The sequence below is a fragment of the Glycine max genome, chromosome 3, assembly GCF_000004515.6.
Source record: "Glycine max cultivar Williams 82 chromosome 3, Glycine_max_v4.0, whole genome shotgun sequence".
NCBI classification, from domain to species: domain Eukaryota; kingdom Viridiplantae; phylum Streptophyta; class Magnoliopsida; order Fabales; family Fabaceae; genus Glycine; species Glycine max.
The window spans coordinates 12,208,138-12,234,045 of NC_016090.4; the positions used below are offsets into that span (position 1 = coordinate 12,208,138).

The window sequence follows — 25,908 nt, forward strand, 5'->3', positions numbered from 1 at the left end:
AGTAAATAGTGGCTTGTGACAGGAAACAAAAAATATAGGATATATGACCAGAAGTAAGCAATCAGCTAATCGACCAAACATGGGTGAGTAGTAATTAAATAATGGGGCTGAAAACCATTTCCTATGCACATCCCACCTTAAAATAGGATAGCAAATTTTATGTAATTAACAAAAAAAAAAATAAGGGTGCATAAAGATGCTAATGTCCTTATACCTTGATCATGTCAATAAACAATGGCTTGAGACAGGAAAGAAAAAATATAGGATATGTGACCAGAAATAAGCAATCAGCTAATTGACAAAACATGGGGGAGTAGTAAATAATGGGGCTGAAAACTATTTCTTATGCACTTCCCACCTTAAAACTGGATAGCAAATTTTACTTTATTAACAAAAAATGTAGTAATTACACATTTGAATGATAACATCCACACATAAAATGGTTAGGAATGACAATAAACAAAGACAAATTACTAGTAATTATATATGTGGTGGAAGCTTACCTAAAGTTGAACATCGTGCAAACTAAAGTAAGTGGAAATCCAAACTTCATAATCAGCCAATAGACCAATGAATAAAGGGAAATTCACCAGTGAAACAAACTACAATGATTTTTTTGACAGAAAAAAAAACTACATTGATCTGAAACTTCCATCACAAAATATAACAAAAGTACCAAAGTGGAAGGAAGAATACAAGAGTATGCAAGAAAGAAGAGGAGCTCTTTCTAGAAGAATTGGACCTAACAAAAATATAATCCATTAAGATGACATAGTTAACAAAATACAACAAATACAATGGAAGAAGGCAAAGAAAGCTTAGTGAGGTATTTGCAGAAAAATAAATTAAAAAAAAGTTTGCATTAATAAAAATGTATACACTTGCCCCTAAAGGTCAATTGATCAAGAACATTACAATGACAGGAAATGAATCTAAAATGACAGAAGTATCAAAGTTGCATCAAGACATGGTTTCTTCATTGCTTGTAAAAGAAATTTCACTTAATTCATGTAATGTTGACAACAATTATAGTTCAACCACTTCCTTACCTAACTAAATTTGCCAATCTCTCCCACACTTCAATACCCTCAACATCTTCCCTACTAACAAACAACCTATACCCACCACCTTCAATCTTCTTTATAACCCCTCTCTCTGAATCCTCTCTCTTATCCATAAAATCCCTTCTATAAAACCCTTCAGCACCACTCCCACTATTTTCCCTTTGTTCCACACTTGACCAAACCTCCAATGCTCCTTCTTTAGCCACAAACACTTGTCCCCTATAACAATGCACCACAATATTCCTTACTTCACCATAACTCACCAAACTAGGGTTTTTCTCCTTCAAATAAACCCAAGGATCGTCCTTCAAAAACCGCATATCCGCCATAGCCAAATCCCCAGACTTCGAACACAGCATGAACAGAAGCAACCCTTCCACGTCAACAAATGAATCCCCAAACCTGCTGCTCTGTCCCGAACCGCCAGGTTCGTTCATCTCCCAAACCACCTCCCCGAACCTTGGGTCCTATAACCGGACGTAGCTGAAGTAACCGAACACACTGCCGGTGACCGCGCTTTTGACGAGAACTCTGATTGCCAGAATCCACATCAGCTTCCCAGTCTGAAGCTTCTCTTTATCGACTTCGATTATGAAATTCTCTCCGTAAGGACAGTCAAATAAAGCGAAGACATAATTTGTAGAACTGGTAATGGCGTTGATGCTGGATTTGAAGATTCGAGGATTGAGCAAATCAGTCCAGTGGACTGATCCGATGTGGCGGTTGTAACATCCCAATTTTCGTAAACTAGATTAAAAAGGATTGTTATTTATAAGTAAATAGAGTTTAAAAAAATGATGAGATTTTATAAATAAATAAATAAGGAGATATAATTATTAATTAAAATAATGATTTGAGAGAAAATAAAAAGGGTATTTTATTTATTTGTTTGATAGAGAATAAAATAAAGTTTGTTTTTATAAAATAATAAATAAATAAATAGAGTAAACAATAGGTCGTAAATGCCCCTAGCTATAAATAACAACATGCTAGGTCAGTCCTCAGCCTCCTCTTCCTCTCATTTTCGGTTTTCCCTTCTCCTCTCAGAACTTTTTCTTTTTCCCGCAGCTCACTAAACCTGTCTCAGAAACACGACGATCTCGGACTCATTCACCGTTGGATCGTCGTGAAATTTAAACACCAGGTTCACAACCCAATTCCGAGCATGCTCACCGTTGGGAATTTTAAAATCATGTCTGAGCTTATATACAAACCCTTCGCATTATAGCCTTTAAATATCCCGCAGAAACCCAAAACTGTCTTGGTAAAACTATGATCCCAATTTCGTTAAACGTTGGATTTTCATGAAATTTGGATATGTTGTTCGAAATTCAATTGCGCACACTTACACCGTTGGGATTTGTGAGATAATAATCGTGGAGGGAGAAAAAGGAATTGCATGAAGACAGTACGAGTGGAGGTTTCAATCTCTTCTCCGTCTCTCTGACGTTTGGGAATTCAATCGGAGCAGTCGGAGGAATAACTGAAGGAATCTCAGGGAACCACTAGAGATGCTACTATCGCTGGCTGAAGACACGTGAGTCCGCTCAAAGGTAAGAGATGAGTTATTCACGATTGGGGATTAGTGAGAACATGTGCAGGGATCCTTAGAGTATCAATTGGAATGAGTTTTTGGGTGTTTCTACAATTTTTACTTTATCCTTATAATTATAACTATGAGTTATATATAAATTATATATGTTTGATGAATCATTTGATGTCCCAATAAGAAATTTTTGTGAAATTAATGTGCTCTTGTGTTGAGTGTGAACCGTAGTATGAATTGATGAAATTAAGTAAGGAGATATTGAGTTTGTATTTTCCCCTTTTCATGCTTTTTAGTTTTTTTTATAGTTTAAAATTGATATTATATTTGAAATTGAGAAAAGAATTCTAATAGACTATGTGTTGTATTCTTAGATAATATATATATATATATATATATATATATATATATGAATTCATGTATACTTATATATATATGAGAAAGTGTTTGTATAATTATTTAGAATTGGTACATTGAAAACTTTCTTTAAATTCATGATCAAATATGATATACGTTGCTGGATTTATATATATAGATTTAGTTATATATTTATTTATATTAATATTTTATGTAAATAATGTTATAGTGATGTTATTGTGTGATTCCAAAAATTATTCAAGTGTTGGAGTTTGAGAATACTATGTTTAGATTTGAGATACATGTGTATTAAGATGTGTGTATTGAATTATGAGCTGTGAATTATACAATAACCCGACCAGTGTTGATATTGAGAAAATTGTTTATGCGCAGTGTTAAAGAGAATGTGTAGGTCTCCTATTTAGGAACCAGTGTTAAATTGTAGCGCAATGTGTTAAATGTGTTGAAACATGAGTGTGAGGTTGTGGTATTGTGTAATTCACTAGCAGTGTTTATAAATGGAATATGTGATAAAATGTGAAATAACATATTGCCTTGAGATTATAATATTGTTATTGAGATTGAGTAAAAGTGTAAAGTAGAACATGTGTTGAATTGTGAGCTACGTGAAAACATGTGGTGGTGGATTGTGACATTATGAGATGTGAAATTGTGAACGAGTTTTGGTTGTAAATAAGTGTGTGATTAACTCTTGATGTGACATTATTTGTGTTGTAAGCTGTGAATTGTACAATAACCCAACCAGTGTTATCTTGAGAAAAGTGTAAATGCGCAGTGTTAAAGAGAAAGTGTAGGTTTCCTATTTAGGAACCAGTGTTAAATTGTAGCGCAATATGTTGTACGTGTTTAACACACGAGTGTGAGGTCATGGGTATTGTATAATTCATGAGCAGTGTCTGTGTGCTAAAATGATTTTAGGGGTTGGACCTGAATCAGGAGGGAGAGGCCCTGACGGACTCTTCGGAGTGTAGGCCTTGGGGGTCACCGGGTTTGAGTGCTCCTTTAAGCCTATGCTGATCCCATATGGTTGGAGCATTCTTGCAAAACATCGTGACCCTGACTGGTCTCCCTATGATTTTACTTAGTGAGAGTGACCTGACAAACCCATTGTGTGGTGTGTCTTGTTATGTACTCCTAAGTGCCCCAGGGTGGTTTTTCACTGACAGGGTACCACATTGCATGTAGGCTTGAGTCTTAGCATAATTGTCTCATGCGCTTTCTAATTGTTTATTATGAAATTGAGGTGTTATTATGTCTTGATCAGAGCGTGTGATTCTTGTGTAATGTGATTGATGATTGAAAAGTGTGATTGATGGATGAAAAGTGAACTTTGAATGACAAAGTGGTGGAATTACGTGAATTACATGTAAGTAAGTTTTATTTGGTTTATATGATATGTATATCTAGTTGTCTTGTTTCTCTATAAGTTAGGAATGTGATAACTCACTCCCAGTTTGCTGTTTGTGTTTGGATCCTGTAATGATCTTGAACTTTGTGTTCGGGGGAGCAGATGACTAGGTGAACTACTTTAAGGAATATTGTGCTGAAGGACGTCGGGACACAACGCTCTAATAAGATGTGACATTGGGATATAAGTTTTTATGTTAATTTTATGATGTTAGTCTATTTTATTTCACCTCACTGATTTAACAAAATATTTTTGTAAATTTTTACGGCCTTATTTTGAGCCGAATATATTTTTAATGAGTTTATTTGGTAATTGAAGTGAATGTGAACCTTTTACCCATGTGATTTTGTTTACCAATATATTTTATTTATTTATATATATGTCGGGGTAGAGGGTGTCACAGCGGTTGTCAGATAAGTTGTAGAAATGGAGGCTGACGTCGGATTTGGAACCAACGATGGCAATTTCTAGCTAGACTTTGTAGATGGAGTCGATTTTGTCAAGGTGTGTGCGGGTGGTGGTGGCGTGGGTGAGGATAGGGTCGCAATAGGAGATTTGGCCACCATGGGCGATCTAGACAGCGCTGGAGGGGGCAACGACAAAAGAGGAGGGGAGGCACTCGGAGGTGGGCGAAGGGAGGCGAAGAGGGCAACGTCGATGTCAGAGAAGGGGGGAGTTGCGGCAGCAGCACAGAGGTGGGCGTCGATGCCGTAGAAGAGAGCCTCGTCGCCAAGCTCGTGCTTGGAGAAGTGGTGCACAGCAGAGGGGAGGTGAGAGGTGCGGAGTAGGGAGAGGAGGATGGATAAGATCTCCAGGTCACGGTCGATGAAGATGGGGCTCGGGTCAGCCAATCGGCGGTTGGATAGGGAGAAGAGGAGCGAATTCGGGTCATTGGAGTGGAGCATGGAGAGCATCGTCTCGAAGAGCTTCCCGCCCACGTTTAGATTTATGCGCTCCCTCAAAGAAGGGTTGGATTTCGTTGATGTTCCTTCTTCCTCCATAATAGAACAACATCAAGAACAAGGGATTGAGGTGAGGCTTTTCCTCTGATTTTCAACAATAATTTGAGTATTTTGTCTTTTGCTAATTGGGTTTGAGACGTTCGATAGTTGCCATCATGGAACGACACTTGCACTTGGTCATGTTTTGACAGGAGTGATGAAGATACAAATCTATGAAATGATAAGAATATTATTAATACGATTTTGTTTATATTATAATTTGTAGTTGATTGGATAATTTATTTTTATTTAATTATCAATTTAATCTTCAAATTATTTATAAAAAAATTAATTCAGTCCTCAATTTTTTTCAAATACATTAAATTGATCCTTTTTGTTCAATTTAATGACGCGGTGAGCATTGGTTTTTATTCATGAACAGTGGGGTTAAACTGTTACTATATTTATTGATGTAGCTCCTTGGAGCTTGTAAGCCTTGGATCTTCTTCATCAATGGAGTCCTTTGCTTCTTGAATTTTAGTGGCAGTGGAATGGAGAAGAAGAAGAGTTGAGAGGAGATGCCACTTCAAGGAGAAGATGAGTCAAGAAAAAGCTCACCACCATAGGAAACCATGGATAAGAGCTTGAAGGTAGGAGAAGATGAGTGGAGCGAGAGGGAGAGAAGGAGCATGAAATTTTGTGCCTCAAAAGAGGTCTAAACTTTGAATTTTAATTCTCAAATGATCAAAGTTGAAAAATGCACACACATGGCCTCTATTTATAGCCTAAGGTCACACAAAATTGGAGGGAAATTTGAATTTCTATTCAAATTTCACTTCAATTTGTGGAGCCAAATTTTGGAGCCAAAATTTCACTAATTATGATTAGTGAACTTTAGCTATGTTTCAGCCCACTAATCCAAGATCAAGTCCAAGATTCTCCACTAAGTATGCTTAGGTGTCATGAGGCATGTAAAGCATGAAAGACATGAACAAAGTGTGACTATATGATGTGGCAATGGGGTGTAGTAAGCAAATACTCACCTCCCCCTCTAAAATTTAATTGGATTGGGCTTCTCCCAATTCAATTAAATTTGTTTCCCAACACACACATCAAATATTCACTTAATGTATATGAAATTACAAAACTACCCCTAATACAAAAACTAGTCTAGGTGTCTTAAAATACAAGGGCTGAAAAATCCTACATTTCTAGCATACCTTACCTATATTATGAAGCCCTAAATACAAGGCCCAAAAAATAATGAAACATTAATCTAATATATACAAAGATAAGCAGACTCATACTTAGCCCATGGGCCCGAAATCTATCCTAAGGCTTATGAGACCTTAATCTAATATGTACAAAGATAAGCGGGCACATACTTAGCCCATGGGCCCAAAATCTAACCTAAGGCTCATGAGAACCCTAGGGCCTTCTCTTGCATCTCTGGCCCAATCTTCTTGGAGTCTTCTATTCAATGTCCTTGCGGGGTTGGATTGCATCATTTATTATTGAAAAAAAAAATCAATTCATGCTACCTTTTCTTACATAGTTGTGTCTAGCTGGGGTGCTTTCGGATACGAGTCATTCATGAATTCTAACCCGATCTAAATCGATGATGGGTTCAGTCATTTATGTATTTAGATCAAAATCGGATCGAACTGATCAAAATCGTTCATGCACGAGTTGAGTTACGGGTTAAGATTTATAGATCCATTGACCAATTAAACCAATCCATGAACTCGTAATTAAAATATAAATTTTATCATTATATATTAAAAACTAACAAGATATTTTGACAATCAAGGAAGGTATAATAATGTGTTATTCCCTTATGTGCTTTTAATAAAATAGTAACAATTTAATAAGTTGGGGATAAATCTACCTCGTCACTACAAGAAGTCAAGACCAAATATGATAAATGTTTTTATATAATTAAAATTTATTATAAATAACTTATATTGTGATATAAGATTAATTTTAAAAATGATATTTTTAAAAAAAATACTGAAATTAAACTTAAAAATGAAAAGGATAGAAAGAGATATGAAAAATGCATAAAAAATGTTAGTTGAAGATTTTTTTAAATAAAAATACTTTCGTTAAAAAATAACTCATAAAATTGGTTTAATTATTATCCCATTTTTTCTTTATATATAACTGGAACTAATTTTAAAAGATTTTATCGTGTTGGGATAAAATCAAAAACTCTTTTTTTCTTATAGGGCTAAAATTTGAATGTAACTAATTTCTGAATAGTTATAAAAATCATCCAAACCCTAACTAAAAGGAGAACCCACGCTATGTTGTGCTTGTTGTAGATGCAATTGGCTTTGATGTTTTGATGATGATCATGATAATGTGTTGCAATTGATGCAAATGGGCTTTTCAAGATTAAAATTCAAGACAATACTTCAAGATTACAAGGCACAACATCAAGATGATCACTAGAATATTAGGAAGGGAATTCCTAATTGAATTAGCAAAGGTTTGGCCAAGTGATTTAAAATAAAAAGTGTTTTTCAAAGGTTTTACTCTCTGGTAATCGATTACCAGAGGATGTAATCGATTACCAGTGGCCAAATACATTTTATAACAGCTATAAAAATTTGAATTCGAAATTTTAAAAGCTGTAATCGATTACACAATATTGGTAATCGATTACCAGCAGTTAGTAAACGTTTTAATTCAAATTTTAAAAGCTGTAATCGATTACACAATTACTGTAATCGATTACCAGACAGGAATTTCAGAAAAATAATTTCAAGAGTCACAACTTTTCAAAGGCTTTACTCATGACCACCAATGGTCTATATATATGTGACTTAAACACGAAATTGCTTAGAGATTTTCAGAACAACAAAGTGTTTATCCTCTCAAAGAGCAATTTCATTTTATCCTCTTAAGAATTCCTTGGCCAATTCAATTGCAATTCATTAAGGAATTAATTGAGTGCTCAATTTGTAAAATCCATCTCTTTTTAGAGAGATTTGTTCCTCTTCTTCTTCTCATTCTCTAAGGGATTAAGAGACTGTGAGTCTCTTGTTGTAAAGAATCTCTAAACACAAAGGAAGGGTTGTCCTTGTGTGTTTAGAACTTGTAAAAGGAATTTACAAGTTAGTGGAACTCTCAAGCGGGTTGCTTGGGGACTGGACGTAGGCACAAGGGTGTGGCCGAACCAGTATAAAACTGAGTTTGCATTTTCTCTTCCCTTAATCTCCTTTATTTATTATTGCTTTATATTTATATTCAAGTTGCTTCATTTGAATTAATATTTAAGAAGATTGTCATTAAGGGAATTCATAACTTAAGTAAAAAGTAAGATAGATTTTTAATTAGGAGAAAAGTTTGGAATATCTTAATTCAACCCCCCCCTTCTTAAGATATCTGAGGCCACTTGTCTAACACTTGTGTGGTGCCATGTTGTTTCTTAGTCATCATGTAACACTTCCTTCACTTCACAACAAACCATGTTTCATGTTTCTTTACATTCACTTCTGACTATTGAACTTTTTTCACCAGGCAACATAATTAACAAATATTTTTTTATTGTGTTGTGCACGTCACTTATTTTTTATAAATATTGTTAAAACTCTATGTGGTATCAAAGTAACTATTACAGTTAGATTATTGGGATTCATATTTGATGATTTGTTTGATGTCTAAATAAAATTTGGTTATTTTTTCTAATTTACACAAATCCTAATTTAGTTTTTGGAAAAATATATTGCGTTGATATGGATATTTATCCAGATCAAGATTTTTTTTATCAAGATGCGGTTATTTTATTTTGAGCAGCAACCTCCTCATTTTAGATTGCAAATTAGTAGCATATTTATTTATTCTCTAGAATTGATTTATTTGGATTGTGTTTTGTTTTATTTATTTTGGGTTTGCTTATTAAAATGATTTCCTCGAGGATCCAAGCATTAGCTGTTAGCACGAGGTGTTGGGAATTAAATAAAAAAGCTGAAACCAATTTGAAATTATCCAAAAGGTCTAAATTGTGTAATGTTTTATTGTGGATGGGTTCTTTAAACTTTGCAAATGAGACCATTGGAAAAGAAAAGTGGTACAAGGAGAGTGTTAATGATTCATCTCCAATTCTACCAATTAGCACTCCCTCTCCATGTCATACTGTTCATCACAACAAGAACCTCATTAACAGCCACAAGGACATGAAACTCCACCACAACAAGGGCAAGGACAACAACCTGAATCTACACAAGCAGAGGTAAGGAAGAAAAAAAACTGCTAGACTCCCTTTTAATGTTTAGGAACCTTTTACTAAGAAGGAAGATGGCAAGGCTTATTGTAAGTATTGTAATGCATCATATGCAACAACTAGTTTTGTCTATGGAACCTCTAACTTGAGAAGACATGTGTTCCAACAATGTAAGAAAAACCCATATCATATGCAATACCTAGTTCTATCCATGGAAGCTCTAACTTGAGAAGACATGTGTACCAACAATGTAAGAAAAACCCACACAGGCATGTTGATAAAAAGCAAAAGACAACTTTTTTTGGAAGTGATAGTGAGAGTGACCCTAATAAAGTTAATATGAAACTTGTTGATTTTAATCAAGAGCAGACTCTAACAACACTTGCAAATATGATAATTATTGATGAACTTAAGTTTGTTCAAAATAAAGGGTTTAGGAAGTTCATTGAAGATGCTTAACCTAAATTTAAAATTCCTTCTCATGTCATTATTGCTAGATATTGCATGCATGTGTTTAATGGTGAAAAGGAGAAGTTGAAGCATGTGTTGTCTACAAATAAACAAATGGTTTCACTTACTACGGGTACTTGGACATCAATTCAAAATATGAATTACATGTGTGTGACAGCTCATCACATTGATGAAGGGTGGGTGTTGAATAAAAAATATTGAAATTTTGTTTGAGTTTTGGCCACAAAGGTGAAAGTATAAGGATAACCCTAGATAATTATTTAAAAGAATGGGGCATTTCAAAAGTTTGTTGTGTAACAATGAATAATGCAAGTGCTAATAACTTGGCATTTCATATTGAGTATTTGGAATGGGCACACTTTGTTGAATGGAGAGTTCATGCATATGCGATGTTCTGCTCATATTTTGAATGATGTTGAATGAAGAGTTCATGTGTAACGCCCTGAAATTTTGATAATTGAAAATAGATGTTTGATTTTTTCTTGTGTTATTTGATTACTTGATTAATTTGGATGAGTTAATGTATTGTGTGAATTAGCCATGTGCGATCTGCTTGATGTGGATGTTGAGTTATGTGGACTTTTATTGACTTAGGTTGAAATTATGAGATTTCAAGTTTTACTTAAACCTGTTCCACTAAAACTGCAATCATGGATTCATTAGCCATTGGATTGCTTTCAAATTTGGACTGTACGCTTCCAACCCAATTTTGCAGACTCTGACCATTGTGATTTGCAATATACATCTTAAGTAAGAGATATAATATTTTAACCAAAGCAATAAAATTTGAGCTAGATCAGCTCGCCTGGGGTGAGTGTTGCAGGCTACAAATATGTCCAACAGTGTAAAAGAGTCATTTCTTCCTCCTTCTCTTCCCCTAAACCCTCCCCCAACCTCCTCCTCCACCACCATTGACCACCGGTGACAGCCACGAGCCGCCTTTGCTTGCTGTCGGACCACCGCACGGAGAAGAACAGTTTAATCGGAGCGGAATCTTCAAAACTCAACTCGAGGATTTGGTAGAGAACGAACCCTCCAATCCTTCCTTCGTGGTTTCTTTGAGGTAACCATGATTTCTAAGCTTTATCCTTGTTAGTTTGAGGCTATCTTTACATCTCTTCTGACTTGGGTACCATTATTAGATGTTTTTACACTTCCTTTGAAAAACCCTTGAAATAGAGACATTGTAAAAGTTTCCTTTTTATAAAATAGACTTTGTTTTTGTAAATTTGTTGAACCCTAGTCACAGTGGCGTGATTAGAGTTTTAAAATGACCTCTCTTTGATATGAATCTCAAAATACCCCTTTAGCCCCATTTTAAATTAAATGGGTATTTGACCCCAAAAGTTAATATTAACCTTGTCTTAGAAATCTATATTGAATTATCTTTGATTTGGTATATAGAGCATTGAATTTGGACGAATGAACGTGAACCTAAGAGATCTTAGAACAATGTCGCAAGGAACTAACAGAGAGATATAGATAGGTGAGGTGACTTTATTGTTTGTTTATAGCTTTTGATACCATAGTAGGGGTCTGGGAACCCAATTATGGGGATGTATGTCTGTCCCTGTGCATACTGGTTTTCAAGAAAAACTATATTTTTAACTAATGGGATGTGATATATTTGTTATTGATGTGCATGCTGGTTTTCAAGAAAAACTATGTTTTTAACTAATGGGATGTGATATATTTGTTATTGATGTGCATGCTGGTTTTCAAGAAAAACTATGTTTTTATCTAATGGGATGTGATATATTTGTTATTGATGTGCATGATGGTTTTCAAGAAAAACTGTGTTTTTAACTAATGGGATGTGATAGGTTTGTTATTGATGATTGAAATTTTCAATGATGTTGGTGTTGTATTGATTGGAATTTTTGGAAAAATTCTTAATTATAGAGGAGACTCTGCCCAAAATTTTATATTTGTTCTTCTATTTACTTCTTTATGTTGGACAAGTGGCCTGAATAACTTAAGAGGGGGGATGAATTAAGTTTCAAAAATTTCCCAGTAACAAACTTTAATTCCCTCTTTAAATGATATATGATAGATTTAATATGCAGAAGAAGGAGCAACAAACAATTTAATCGATGTTCTTTAAATGCACAAGACAAAATTAATTGCAATAATATAAATCAGATAAGGGAAAAGAGAATTGTAAACTCGGTTTATACTGGTTCGGCCACTTCCCGTGCCTACGTCCAGCCCTCAAGCAATCCATTTGAGATTTCCACTATCCTTGTAAAATTCTTTTACAACCTCTGAACCACCCAGGCGGTGTTTGGTTTGACTGTTTTCTGTTTTCATTTTCACTGAAAATAGAAAATGGTGATGGAAATGCATTTGGTTGGATTTTTGAAAACATTTTCAGTGAAAATATTTTCTCAAACGAACCAAAAACTGGAAACAATAAAATCTCATTTTCAGTGATTTTAGTTGAAACCATGAACCTCATTTTGGGTAAAATGAAAACACGGTGGCAAGGAATGTAATTTTAAGCAAATCCAAAAATACATTTCCTTTTGAAAACGCATTTTCAGTGTTTTATTTTCTTGAAAGTAGAAAACAAGAAGTCAAACCAAACATGTTTTCAGAATTCTAATCTTTTGAAAATGAAAACAGTTTTTTAGAAAATGAAAACAGAAAATGAAAATGAAAACCAAACACACCCCTAGGGATCCCTTTCCCTCGTGTTCAGAAAAACTCACAAATCAAGAGACACACAACCTCTTGATCACAACAACAATTTTCTTTTTGCAGTGTAGAAGCAAGCTTCATGATGATGAATCAAGTTGATTCAAGTTGTTTTGATGATAACAAAGATGATGACAAAAAGCCCAAGATAATGATTTCAAGATTGAGTCAACAAGATTCAAGAATCAAGAGAATTTTGATTTCAAGAATCAAGAAAAGAAATCAAGAAGACTTCACAAGGGAAGTATTGAAAAGATTTTTCAAAAAACAAACATAGCATAGTTTTGTTTTTCAAAAGAGTTTTTCTCAAAATTTTCTAAGTTACCAGAGTTTTTACTCTCTGGTAATCGATTACCAATTACCTGTAATTGATTACCAGTAGCAAAGTTTGATTTCAAAAGCTTTTAACTGAATTTACAACGTTCCAATTGATTTCAAAATGGTGTAATCAATTACAAGATATTAGTAATCAATTACCAATGTATCTGAACGTTCAAATTGAAATTCAATTGTGAAGAGTCACGTCTTTTCATAAAATGCTTTGTGTAATCGATTATGTGGTTTTGGTAATCGATTACCAGTGACAAGTTTTGAATAAAAATCAAAAGATGTAACTCTTCCAATGGTTTTCAGGTTTTTCTCAAGGTTATAACTCTTCCAATGGTTTTCTTGACCAGACATGAAGAGTCTATAAAAGCAAGACCTTGACTTGCATTTCAATAACTTTTGCAACTTTTTTACACAACCTTTGAACATCCTTTCGAATTTCTTCTTCTTCTTCCTTTGCCAAAAGCTTTCTAAGTTTTCTGGTTTCTAAACCTTGTTTTTTCACAAAAAACAAAAGTGTGCTATATCTTTTCATTCTCTTCTCCCTTTGCCAAAAAGAATTCGACAAGGACTAACCGCCTAAATTCTTTTTGTGTCTCTATTCTCCCTTTTCCAAAAGAACAAAGGACTAATGGCCTGAATTCTTTTGTGTCTCCCTTCTCCCTTTTCAAAGAATTCAAAATGACACAGTCTAAGAATTCTTTTGATTCTTCCATTTCCCTTAAACAAAAGATTTCAAAGGACTAACCGCCTGAGATATCTTTTGTTTCCCATTCACAAAGTTTCAAAGGACTAACCAGCTGAGAACTTTGTCTGAACACATTGGAGGGTACATCCTTTGTGGTACAAGTAGAGGGTACATCAACTTGGGTTATTGTAAGTGAGAACAAGAGAGGGTACATCTCTTGTGGATCAGTTCAAGTGGAGGGTACATCCACTTGGTTGTTCAAAGAGAACAAGGGAGGGTACATCCCTTGTGGATCTTTGCTTGTAAAGGATTTTACAAGGTTGAAAAGAAATCTCAAGGACCGCAGGTCGCTTGTGGACTGGATGTAGGCACAGGTTGTTGACGAACCAGTATAAAACACTTGTGTTTGTCTTCTTCTTCCCTACACTCGTTAATTTCCACTGTGCACTTTAATTATCGCTTTTACTTTTGGTTAAGTTTCTATTTCTGTTCTTTACTATCTTAACATTATAGTAAAAGCCTAATTGAATTTAGTAACATTAACAAGGATAGATTTTTTATTAGTAAAGGGTCATTAATAATTAATTCAACCCCCCTTCTTAATTATTCTGAGACCACTTGATCCAACATGAAGCACATAAGTTTTTCTCTATTTTAGAGAAGCATGATACAAATTGAAGATCTTAGAAGAATCCTTAATTGATTTGAAAGTGTTTGGCCAAAGATTTGTTTATGGATAGAATAAGGCAATGAGATTCTAAAAAACTATGAGGATTTTCTAGACAAGTCACATATTTATAGGCCTTTGGTGGCTTTTCCAAAACTCATGAAGGGATGTGACTTTTCAGAGTTATTTATGAAATTTCCTCACTGGTAATCGATTACACAATTATTTAATGAGGGGTCATGTCTTTTCTATTTGAATTTCAGGAGTTTTGTTACTTGTAATAGATTACATACATGTGGTAATTGATTACAACTTTTAAACTTCAAATTTCAAACTTCTTGAAAGCTTTCCAAAACCAATTGTGCTTCTGGTAATTGATTACCAGTGAAAATACTTTTTCAGAAGTGTAAAAATATTTTAACAATTTTTATAGGTAATTTGAAAATTGTTTTTAAGGCCAAACCTTTCCAATAATTAAGAGATTCTTTTAACAAAAATGGACTAAAGTGAATTTTTTCTCTTGATCTTTTGCTTACTTGATGTTGACTTGGACTTGAAGTAAACTTGAGTTGCTTATATCTTTTGCATCATCAAAACCTTTATACATATGCAATCACACTTTATTAAATTTTAAATGGGCATAAGAGTTTGTTTTGAATACCATAGTTTTCCTCTTTAACTTATAGTTTTCCTTAAAAATATAAGTCTCGTGGTATTATAAATTGTTGTTGTATGAGGTTTATGTTGCCTGAAGACTTGGGAAATGTGAATCCCGAGCATGAATTTATATGTATGTATGTGGAATGTGATTGCTTATGATGTTGATGATGATGTTGATATAAGATGATGTTGATGTTATTGTGATGATGTATGTTGTGTATGTACATGGGGGGTGTTGTGACCATGTTGGATATCCCTAGAGGGGGAAATAGAGTGTTTGAAAGAGTTTTAAGCATTCCTGGAGAGAGAATGGGATGGCTTAGAATCTTTAATTATCCATGGTCAGTGCATTGATGATGCTATGTTTCATACTTCATATTACATGGAAATAGTACAAACTTTGTCAGTAAGTACTCGTATTTTTTCATAACGAAAAATACTTGTACTTGGGGGCATGTCACTCGGTTTAGAACTTCCTTCAGACTCAGGTTGATAAGCATTTGGGGGGGGGGAGTTGCTTGTGCACGACAGGGTGACCTCGAAACTTGTTGCCTAGCTTTCCTAAGTGAGAGTGTCATGTGGATACGCTTAGGCTATTTTCGGATAAATGGTACCACATTGCATTTTAGAGTTATGTCAGGTACATGCATCATTCTGAGCATATATGATTTGAATTATGGAAAAGTTGATGACTAGTTTGTTAAGTGTACGTTGAGCCGATGGGTTATTAAGAATGATTGTGGTCATTGTTATTGTTTTCTTGTTAATCATTGTCTTTTGGTGTTTGTTGATCTTTTATAATAAACTCACCTTTGCAATTTTTTGTATCGTGTGATTAGTGCCTGTGATGATCTCGAACTTTCGTTTGTGGGAGCAGATGAGCAGCAGTAGGTGACTTGGAGGAAGTCTTTTGTTGGAGCTGCCAAGTCGACGTAATAACGTTGAAATTTATTTTGGGGGAGAGTGATGTTTTGTTATCAACTCTTCCTTAGTTGGTTCCTTGAATCTTTTGATTGGGCATGTAAGTTCCAAGTTTAGATATATGTAAAAAAAATATGAATTATGTTCTGACATTTGAAAGTTGTGTAGCAGTGTATAATGTATCAATATAAGTATGTATTTGTTCACGTGTTTGATGAATGTACATCACAAAAAATTTACCATCGTTTTCACAATCAAGTTAATGGAGCTTTCACTTATAAATTGAAATGTTACATTTTATAGTAAGTGATATCGTAGCGACGAGGTGGGTCATTACATTAATTGTATCAGAGTCGATCGAACCTTTCGACTTGTGAGTTTTGAGTCTGCTATGTTTCTTTGTGCATTCTCTGGTTACCTTGTTGAATGCTTGGTTTTTGTTGTTTGGATTTGGAACTTCATCACTTTGATGTGTTTCCATGAGTGATAGAGATTTGAATGATGTAGTCATAACATGTTTGTATCCCTGATGTATGTTATACCATGAGTTTCAATGCCTTGTCATGAGTTATTAGACTGACCATCTGTATAATTTATGAAATGCAATAGAATGACATTGCAAACGGTTAGGAATACAAAAAATGGAAAATGAGTGCCAATGTCTCAAGGGAAGACTATTTAAGAGGAGTATTTTCTTGAGGCATCAAATCTCAAGAGTAACTTAAGTAGGGACTTAAGATAGATATGAAATCATCTAATTCTTTTTAATGTATGTTTGAGTTGTCCTGTGGAAATTTTTGGTAGAACATTCTTAATTGATTTGATTTCTTTGCCTTTGAGCCAAATTGATGTTATTTTGGGTATGGACTGGTTATCTTCCAACCATGTCTTGTTAAACTGTTTTGATAAAACTGTCATGTTTGATGATTCTAGAATGAGTAAGGATGAAATGTTTATCTCTACCAACCAAGTGTTGACATCTTTAAAAGAAGATTCTCAAGTGTACATGATCTTGTCTAACCTAGAAGTAGAGACTAAGGTTTCCATGTGTGACCTCCCTATTGTCAAAGAGTTTCCTGAGGATATATCCAATTTACCACCTGAGAGAGAGATCAAGTTTTCCATTGACTTGGTACCCGGTGCTGGACCCATAACCATAGCCCCATCTCCCATAGAGTTAGCCAAGCTTAAGAAATAGTTAGAGGATTTATTGGATGAGTAGTTTGTAAGACCTAGTGTGTTTTCGCGGGGAGCATCAATGTTGTTAGTGAAGAAGAAAGATGGGACCATGAGGTTGTGTGTAGACTACCACCAGTTGAATAAGGTAATGATTAAGAATAAATACCCTTTGCCTAGAATAGGCAACCTTATGGACCAGATGGTAGGGGCTTATGTGTTTAGCAGGATAGACCTTAGATCAGGTTACCACTAGATCCGAGTGAAGTCTGAGGATATTTCAACGACTGCTTTTAGGACCTGTTATGGTCACTATGAGTATGTCATGCCCATTGGTGTGACTAATGCCCCTGGTGTGTTTATAGTTTACATGAATAGGATCTTTCACCCCTATCTTGATAGTTTTGTGGTAGTTTTCATAGATGATATTTTGGTATACTCAAAGACTAGAAAGGAGCATGAAGAGCACTTGAGGATTGTGTTGCAAACCCTTAGGAACCGACAACTTTATGCTAAGTTGTCCAAGTGTGAGTTCTGGTTAGATAAAGTTAGTTTTCTAGGACATGTGATATCTTAAGTGGGAGAGTCTTAAGTCTGTGTTTGAGATTAGGAGTTTTCTGGGTTTGGCGGGATATTACTGAAGATTTGTTAGTCGCTTTATACGACTAACTTTTGTATAGAAATCATTTTCCAAAGCTTGTATAGTCCCCAATTTATGGTTATTTTGGAGTAAATTTTGTAAATAAATCTTGTTTTATGGTTAATGCTATCTCTAGAACATTTCCATTGGATTTAATGATGAAATCTGGGCATTTTCAGGTGAAAAAGAGGCTAAGTTTTGAATTTCAAAAAGCAGTAGTTGGGCTAAGCTCAGCAGTTGGGCTAAGCGCATATCCATCGCTAAGCGCAGCTTCAGCGTGCTTAGTGCAAAGGAGAATCTGGTAGAGCATCAGCATCAAAGCTGCGCGCTAAGCGCAAGATCAGTGTGCTAAGCGTAGAAGGTGCCTTCAGCCAGGCTAAGCGCGAGACTGTCGCTAAGCCCAATTCCACTTACTCGCGCTAAGAGCGAAGGTGGCGTTAAGCGCAATGTCGTGATTTCAGAGCCTATTTAAAGCCTGTCTTGTGCAGAATTAGGGTACACTTTTGTCACAATACTCAAGGCACAAAATCCCACAACAGCCATAGTGCCTATTTCGGGATAAGAGCCCTAGAAGCAGCAAAGAGGAGCATCTTGTGCATTAAAGCCTAGGTTTTGTCATTTGAGAGAGATTATTGAGTAGAGAGTGAGTGTGAGATGTTGAGAAGAGGAGGAGGAATCCCCCTTCTTGTGTAAGGAACAATCATTCTCTATTTTTAATCTCATCTATTGTTAGGGTTTCTTTGTAATGGCTGGCTAAACACCCTAGTTGGGGATTTCTAATGAACAACTGATGTAAATACCTAATATCTAATTGATTATGTTTTCTGTGTTCAATGCTTAATGTTCGTATGCTTTCGGTCTGATCACCCACTTGTGTGCACAGTTAGGTGACTTTAGCATTGGGAAATGTACTGTTGCCTTAGAACTTGATTGAAGCAGGATCGAAACTTAATCTTACATGAGGGATTTGCGGGTTAAGTTTTGGTTTGAATTATGTTGTTATAATAATGCTGTTTGGTTTAGGCCTAGTCTTACATGAGGGATCTATGGACAAAGCTTAGGCTAAATTAGGCTAAACTTTCGTAAGCTACTTGAGCTGAGTCTAGTCTTACATGAGGGATCTGCAGACAAATAGCTGTTATTTTTGTTTTGGTAGCTATAGTTGTTATTTTTGGCTGAATGTTTTTGTGGTCACTTCTTTTCATCCATATTTTGTGGGAAAAATAGTTGGAGCCCTTAGTTTGGTCATATTTGAAAGTTCCAAAAAAGTAGCAAATTTGATTTTTGTCAAAACTTCAAACGACCATAACTTTTGCTCCGGTTATCAGAATCACAATTATTATATATGTATTTGGGGTAAAAAAAAATTTCCCATGCCGTGGCAGCCTGCCATAGGCTGGCTGAGGTCTCCTTCTTCCAAAAATTGCGATTCTGTCAAAAGTTTTTTGTTTTCCAAGTATTATTCTCTTATTTTTCTTAACTTACCATTTTTAGCTTCTATAGTTAGACATTGAATTTTCATTTGAAATTTTTTGTGCTATCTTCTCATCATTTTATAAGGTTGCTCACAAAATTTCAAGTCATTTGGATATCATTTAATGGTAGTTGTAGTTCAAACCTACAATATTACTTGCATGAGAAGACAACTAGTTGTGCATGCTGAATATAGTCTATGACTAGAGGCAATCCATCTGACTTACAACCCTTTAATCCTGAGATAGATAGGATATTTCATAGATTAGTTAGACATCATTTAGTACCTTTTGAGAATCCTGAGCATTTTGTTATTGGTGATTTTGAGCATTATTGTTTTGAACATTTTGATTTTGAACATTCTGAGAACATGGCACAACCTCCACCCCGTGAGAGGACTCTAAGGGAAATGGCTACACCTGATTTCACCAACTAAAGCTTGTGTATCCAATACCCTGATGAGGATGTCCCATATGTTCTTAAAACTAGACTGATCCATTTGCTTCCAAAGTTTCATGGCCTTGCAGGTGAAGAGCCGCACAAACATCTGAAGGAATTCCATATTGTCTGCTCCACCATGAAACCCCCAGATGTCCAAGAGGATCACATATTTCTAAAGGCCTTTCCTCATTCTTTAGAGGGAGTGGCAAAGGACTGGCTTTATTACCTTGCTCCACGGTCCATCACGAGCTGGGATGACCTCAAGAGAGTATTCTTAGAAAAAAATTTCCCTGCTTCCAAGACCATGGCCATCAGAAAGGATATTTCTGGCATTAGACAACTTAGTGGAGAGAGCTTATATGAATACTGGGAGAGATTTAAGAAACTATTTGCCAGTTGCCCTCACCACCAGATTTCTGAGCAGCTTCTTCTCCAATATTTTTATGAAGGACTCAGTAACATGGAGAGAAGTATGATAGATGCTGCCAGTGGTGGAGCCCTTGGAGACATGACCCCTACTGAAGCCAAAAGTTTAATTGAGAAGATGGCTTCAAACTCCCAGCAATTTAGTGCCAGAAGTGATGCTATTTTCATTAGAGGAGTGCATGAAGTAGCCACGAATTCATCTCCATCAGGTGAGACTAAGAAGCCTGAAGGTAAACTAGATGCCTTAGTTAACCTGGTAACCAAACTGGCCATGAATAAAAAATCTGCACTTGTCGCCAGACTTTGGGGTTTATGCTCCTCTGCCGACCACAACATAAACCTTTGCCCTTCTGTGCAACAATCTGAAGCAATTGAACAGCTTGAAGCTTATGCTGCAAACATCTACAACTGACCTCCTCAACCTCAGTACCAAAATCAGAAACAACAGAACAATTATGACCTTTCCAGCAACATCTATAATCCCGGGTGGAGGAATCATCCCAACCCTAGATGGTCGAATCCTTCACACAGCAGCAACAACAACAACAACAACCTTATTTTTAGAATGTTGTTGGCCCAAGCAAACTATACGTTCCTCCACCAATCCATCAGCAACAACAGCAACAGCCCCAGAAACAGCAAGCAGTTGAGGCTCCTCCACAACCTTCCCTTGAAGAGCTTGTGAGGCAAATGACTATGCAAAACATGCAATTTCAACAAGAGACCAGAGCCTCCATTCAGAGCTTAACTAATCAGATGGGACAATTGGCTACACAGTTAAATCAACAACAGTCCCAGAATTCTGACAGATTACCTTCTCAATCTGTCCAGAATCCCAAAAACGTGAGTGCCATTGCATTGAGGTCGGGAAAGTAGTGTCAAGGACCTCAACCAGCAACATCTTCCTCATCCGCAAATCAACCTGCCCAACTTCACTCTACTCCAGAAAAAGATGATGACAAAAATTTAAAGAGTAATTTACCTAACAATTTCTATGCAGGTGAATCTAAAGAGAAGCAGCATATCCCTCTTCCATTCCCTCCAAGAGCAATTTCCAACAAAAAAATGGAAGAGGCAGAGAAGGAGATATTGGAAACATTTAGAAAAGTAAAGGTAAACATACCTCTGCTGGATGCAATAAAGCAAATTCCAAGATATGCTAAGTTCTTGAAGGAGTTGTGCACTAATAAGCAGAAGCTTAAAGGAAGTGAAAGAATTAGTATGGGCAGAAATGTCTCCGCATTGATTGGTAAATCTGGTCCCCAAATCCCTGAAAAATGTAAAGATCCAGGTACATTTAGCATACCTTGTATTGTAGGGAACAATAAGTTTGACAATGGCATGCTAGATTTAGGAGCTTCTGTAAGTGTGATGCCTCTGTCTATTTTTAATTCTCTATCTCTTGGTCCCTTGCAGTCAATTGATGTGGTAATTCATTTAGCTAATAGAAGTGTTGCCTATCTTGCTGGTTTCATAGAGGATGTCTTAATTAGAGTTGGTGAACTGATTTTCCCTGTTGATTTTTATATTTTGAATATGGAGGAGGGATTTTCTAAAGGATCAGTTCCCATCATTCTAGGCAGACCTTTTATGAAAACTGCTAGAACTAAGATAGATGTATATGCAGGCACACTTTCTATGGAGTTTGGTTATATAACTGTTCATTTTAATATTCTTGCTGCTATGAAACACCCACCTGAAGATCTTTCTATATTTCGTGCTGAAATAATTGACCATGTTGTTGATGAATACATGACTAATCATCATTCTAATCTGCATGCCTGTCACTCTTCATGCATTGAATCTGAATTCGTACTTGATCATATGTCTGAATTTGATGCTGAGAGTGAATCTGAATTTGATATTGATTACATGTATGGTGATGTTTTACCTCTTGAGATTGATTTTATAAAGTCAGATAGAACTAACCATGTTTCAGGAAGTACACATACTTCTGACTTTCTTTATAAGGTACAGGCTGAGAAACCATCTCTTTCTACCACTATCCAACCAGCCACCCCAGAATTGAAGCCTCTGCCATCAAATTTAAAATATGCTTACTTGGATGATAACAAAAGTTTTCCAGTAATTATATTTGCCTCCCTTGCTGATGAGCAAGAGGAGAAGCTGTTATCAGTTCTCAAGAAGCATAAGAAGGCTATAGGCTGGACCCTGGCAGACATTCCTGGTATTAGCCCATCCACATGTATGCATCGGATAAATTTAGAGGATGGGGCTAAACCAATAAGACAACCACAGAGAAGACTCAACCTGGTGATTCTTGATGTAGTGAAGAAGGAGGTAACCAAGCTTTTGCAAGCTGGAATCATTTATCCTATCTCCGACAGCCAATGGGTGAGTCCCGTCCAGGTAGTCCCAAAGAAAACCGGCCTCACTGTGATAAAAAATGAGAAGGAGGAGTTGATTCCTACTCGGGTGCAGAATAGTTGGAGAGTCTGCATCAACTATAGGAGGTTGAACCAGGTTACCAAAAAGGATCATTTTCCACTGCCATTCATTGACCAGATGCTTGAACACCTGTCAGGTAAATCTCACTACTGTTTCCTTGATGGTTTTTCTGGTTATATGTAAATCACTATTGCTCCTGAGGATCAGGAAAAGACCACATTCACCTGCCCCTTCAGCACTTTTGCCTTTAGGAGGATGCCTTTCGGCCTGTGCAATGCCCCTGGTACCTTCCAGCGGTGCATGATTAGTATTTTTAGTGATTTTTTAGAAATTTGCATAGAGGTGTTTATGGATGATTTCACTGTATATGGATCCTCTTTTGATGTTTGTTTGGATAGTCTGGAAAAGGTTTTGAATAGATGCACTAAAACTAACCTTGTTCTAAATTTTGAAAAATGTCATTTTATGGTTGAGCAAGGTATAGTTTTAGGCCACATTATTTCCAATAAGGGCATTGAAGTAGATCCTGCAAAAATTTCTATTATTTCACAATTGCCTTACCCCTCTTGTGTGTGAAAGGTGCGATCTTTTCTTGGTCATGCAGGATTCTACAGGCGCTTTATAAGAGATTTTAGCAAAGTAGCCCTTCCACTATCCAACTTGTTGCAAAAGGAGGTGGAGTTTGACTTATTGATAAATGCAAAGAGGCTTTTGATTGCCTCAAAAGAGCACTGACTACCACCCCTATCATCCAGGCACCCGACTGGACAACCCCTTTTGAGCTTATGTGTGATGCATCAAATTATGCATTGGAGGCTATCCTTGCTCAAAAAATCGATAAATTGCCTAGGGTGATATATTATGCTTCTAGGACTTTAGATGCTGCCTAAGCGAATTATACTACTACTGAGAAAGAGCTACTAGCCATAGTTTTTGCTCTTGAAAAATTTCATTCTTATTTGCTTGGTACTCGCATTATTGTTTATATTGACCATTCAGCTTTAAAGTACTTGTTGAAGAAGGCTGATTCGAAGCCTAGGTTGATCCAATGCATGCTATGGCTCCAAGAGTTTGACTTGGAGATCCGTGATAGGAGTGGAGCACAAAATTTGGTTGCTGATCATTTCAGTCGGATCGAACATGTGTCTGATGAGGACTCACCCATTCAGGATGACTTCCCGGATGATCATTTATATATATTGTATAGTATTTCTGATTCTCTTTCTACTCCCTGGTTTGCTAACATTGTCAATTATTTAGTTGCTTTTGTTTTTCCTCCCCTAGCATCTAAAGCGCAAAAAGATAAAATTAAAAGTGATGCTAAGCATTTTATTTGGGATGACCCCTACTTGTGGAAATTGTGCAGTGATCAGGTCATTAGACGATGCATTCCAGATCATGAGACTGACTCAGTCCTGCAGTTCTGTCATTCTTCCGCACCGGGAGGTCATCTGGGTGTTCAAAGGACAGCTCGTAAAGTGCTTGACTGTGGCTTTTATTGGCTCACCATCTTTAAAGATGCGTGGAAGATTTGTATCACTTGTGAGCAGTGTTAGAGAGCTGGAAGTGCACTTACATGGCGACAACAAATGCCTCAACAACCTATGCTATTCTGTGAGGTGTTTGATGTCTGGGGTATAGATTTCATGGGCCCTTTTCCTGTATCTTTTGGTTATGTTTACATTCTCCTTGCAGTTGATTATGTTTCAAAATGGGTGAAAGCCAAGCCCACTAGAACTAATGATGCTAAGGTTGTTGTAGATTTTGTCAGATCTAATATGTTTTGCAGGTTTGGAGTACCTAAAGCAATCGTTAGTGATCAAGGAACCCATTTTTGCAAAAAATCAATGCATGCCTTGCTTAAAAAGTACGGGGTTGTACACAGGGTATCCACACCATACCACCCCCAAACCAATGGACAGGCAAAATTTTCTAACAAGGAGATCAAGAGAATTTTCGAGAAGATTGTGCAGCCAAGCAGGAAAGATTGGAGTACCAGGCTAGATGATGCTCTTTGGGCACATAGGACTGCCTACAAAGCACCCATAGGAATGTCTCCTTATCGGGTTGTCTTTGGAAAGGCATGTCATCTTCCAGTTGAGATTGAGCCCAAAGCATACTGGGTAGTGAAGACCTACAACTTCTCTATGGATCAAGCTGGTGAGGAAAGAAAGTTGTAACTGAGTGAGTTAGATGAGATCCGCCTAGAAGCGTATGAGAATGCCAAGTTCTACAAAGAAAAGACCAAGAAGTTCCATGATAGCATGATAATTAAGAAGGACTTCATGGTTGGGCAAAAAGTGTTATTGTATAATTCTAGGCTTGGACTCATGAGTGGTAAGTTGAGGTCTAAGTGGATTGGTCCTTTTGTTGTTACTAATGTTTTTCCTTAGGGTACAGTTGAGACCAAAAGCGACTCCACAAACAAGATCTTCAAGGTCAATGGACACCGACTTAAGCCATTCCTCACAAACCCTTCTTTAGTGGACGTAGTGGTGGAAGAGACTTCCTTACTCCACCCTACTCTTCCTCCACCATGACTTAGGGAGTTTTTTCTTTTCCTATCTCCTTCTTTACTTTTATTACATTTGTCCAATTCTATTTGATGGTTTAATTTCTTTTAATCTTTTAATTGTGCTACATTGAGGACAATGTGTTGTTTAAGTATAGGGGGGGAGTGTTCTTTGGTTTTGGTTTTGCTAGTTTTGTTAGTTTTGTTAATTTTATTAGTTGTGTTAAATTTGTTAATTTTGTTAGTTTTGTTGGGTTTCTAGTTTAATATTTTAGGTCAATTCTGTGTGCATGTACAACTTTGCATGTTTTTCTTTGAATTATAGGATATGTTCAAGTAATGGGTAATTGTTTTGAAAATAAAAGTCTCTTGGCATTTTGTGATTTGAAATCCTTGTTTTTCCTCTACATGTCATGATAGTTTCGAAAGCTCAATTTGAAAGTGATAGTTTACCTTTGTGAGAATTTGAGCCATCCATCATCATAATCTTTTGGTGTGTTTTGCCCCATTGATTGCTTGCACAATAGCCTTGGCTTAATTCTTGTTGATGCTTCCTAATTCACATGCATATTTGGAAATGATTTAGGCAATTTTGTTCTTATAAGCCTCTAGCCAAATGGACTTACCTTGAATTAATTCCTTTGATAGCCCTTTTGAGCCTTGTTTCCCTTTCCTTGTTTTGAAGCTCACTACAAGCCTTAAGTGAAAAACCATGATATCACCTTACCCTTAAGAAATTTTGGAGCTTCGGAATTGTTTTTGGAATAAGTGTGGGGGGGGGGGGGGGTTGTTGGATAACATGTTTTGTTGGCTATGCTTCATGATGTATTTTTGG

At 36.2% G+C, this 25,908-nt stretch overlaps 1 non-coding gene and 1 pseudogene across 1 annotated transcript; both read right to left on the reverse strand.

Annotated features, from left to right (window-relative positions):
• Positions 1-852: 852 nt before the first annotated feature.
• LOC100778646 (protein ENDOPLASMIC RETICULUM-ARRESTED PEN3-like) lies at positions 853-5,397 on the reverse strand (annotated as a pseudogene).
• A 14,636-nt stretch (positions 5,398-20,033) lies between these two features.
• LOC113001335 (small nucleolar RNA R71) lies at positions 20,034-20,140 on the reverse strand. The gene has a single exon (XR_003266652.2). It is a non-coding gene; the product is annotated as a small nucleolar RNA R71 (small nucleolar RNA).
• Between the last annotated feature and the right edge of the window lie 5,768 nt (positions 20,141-25,908).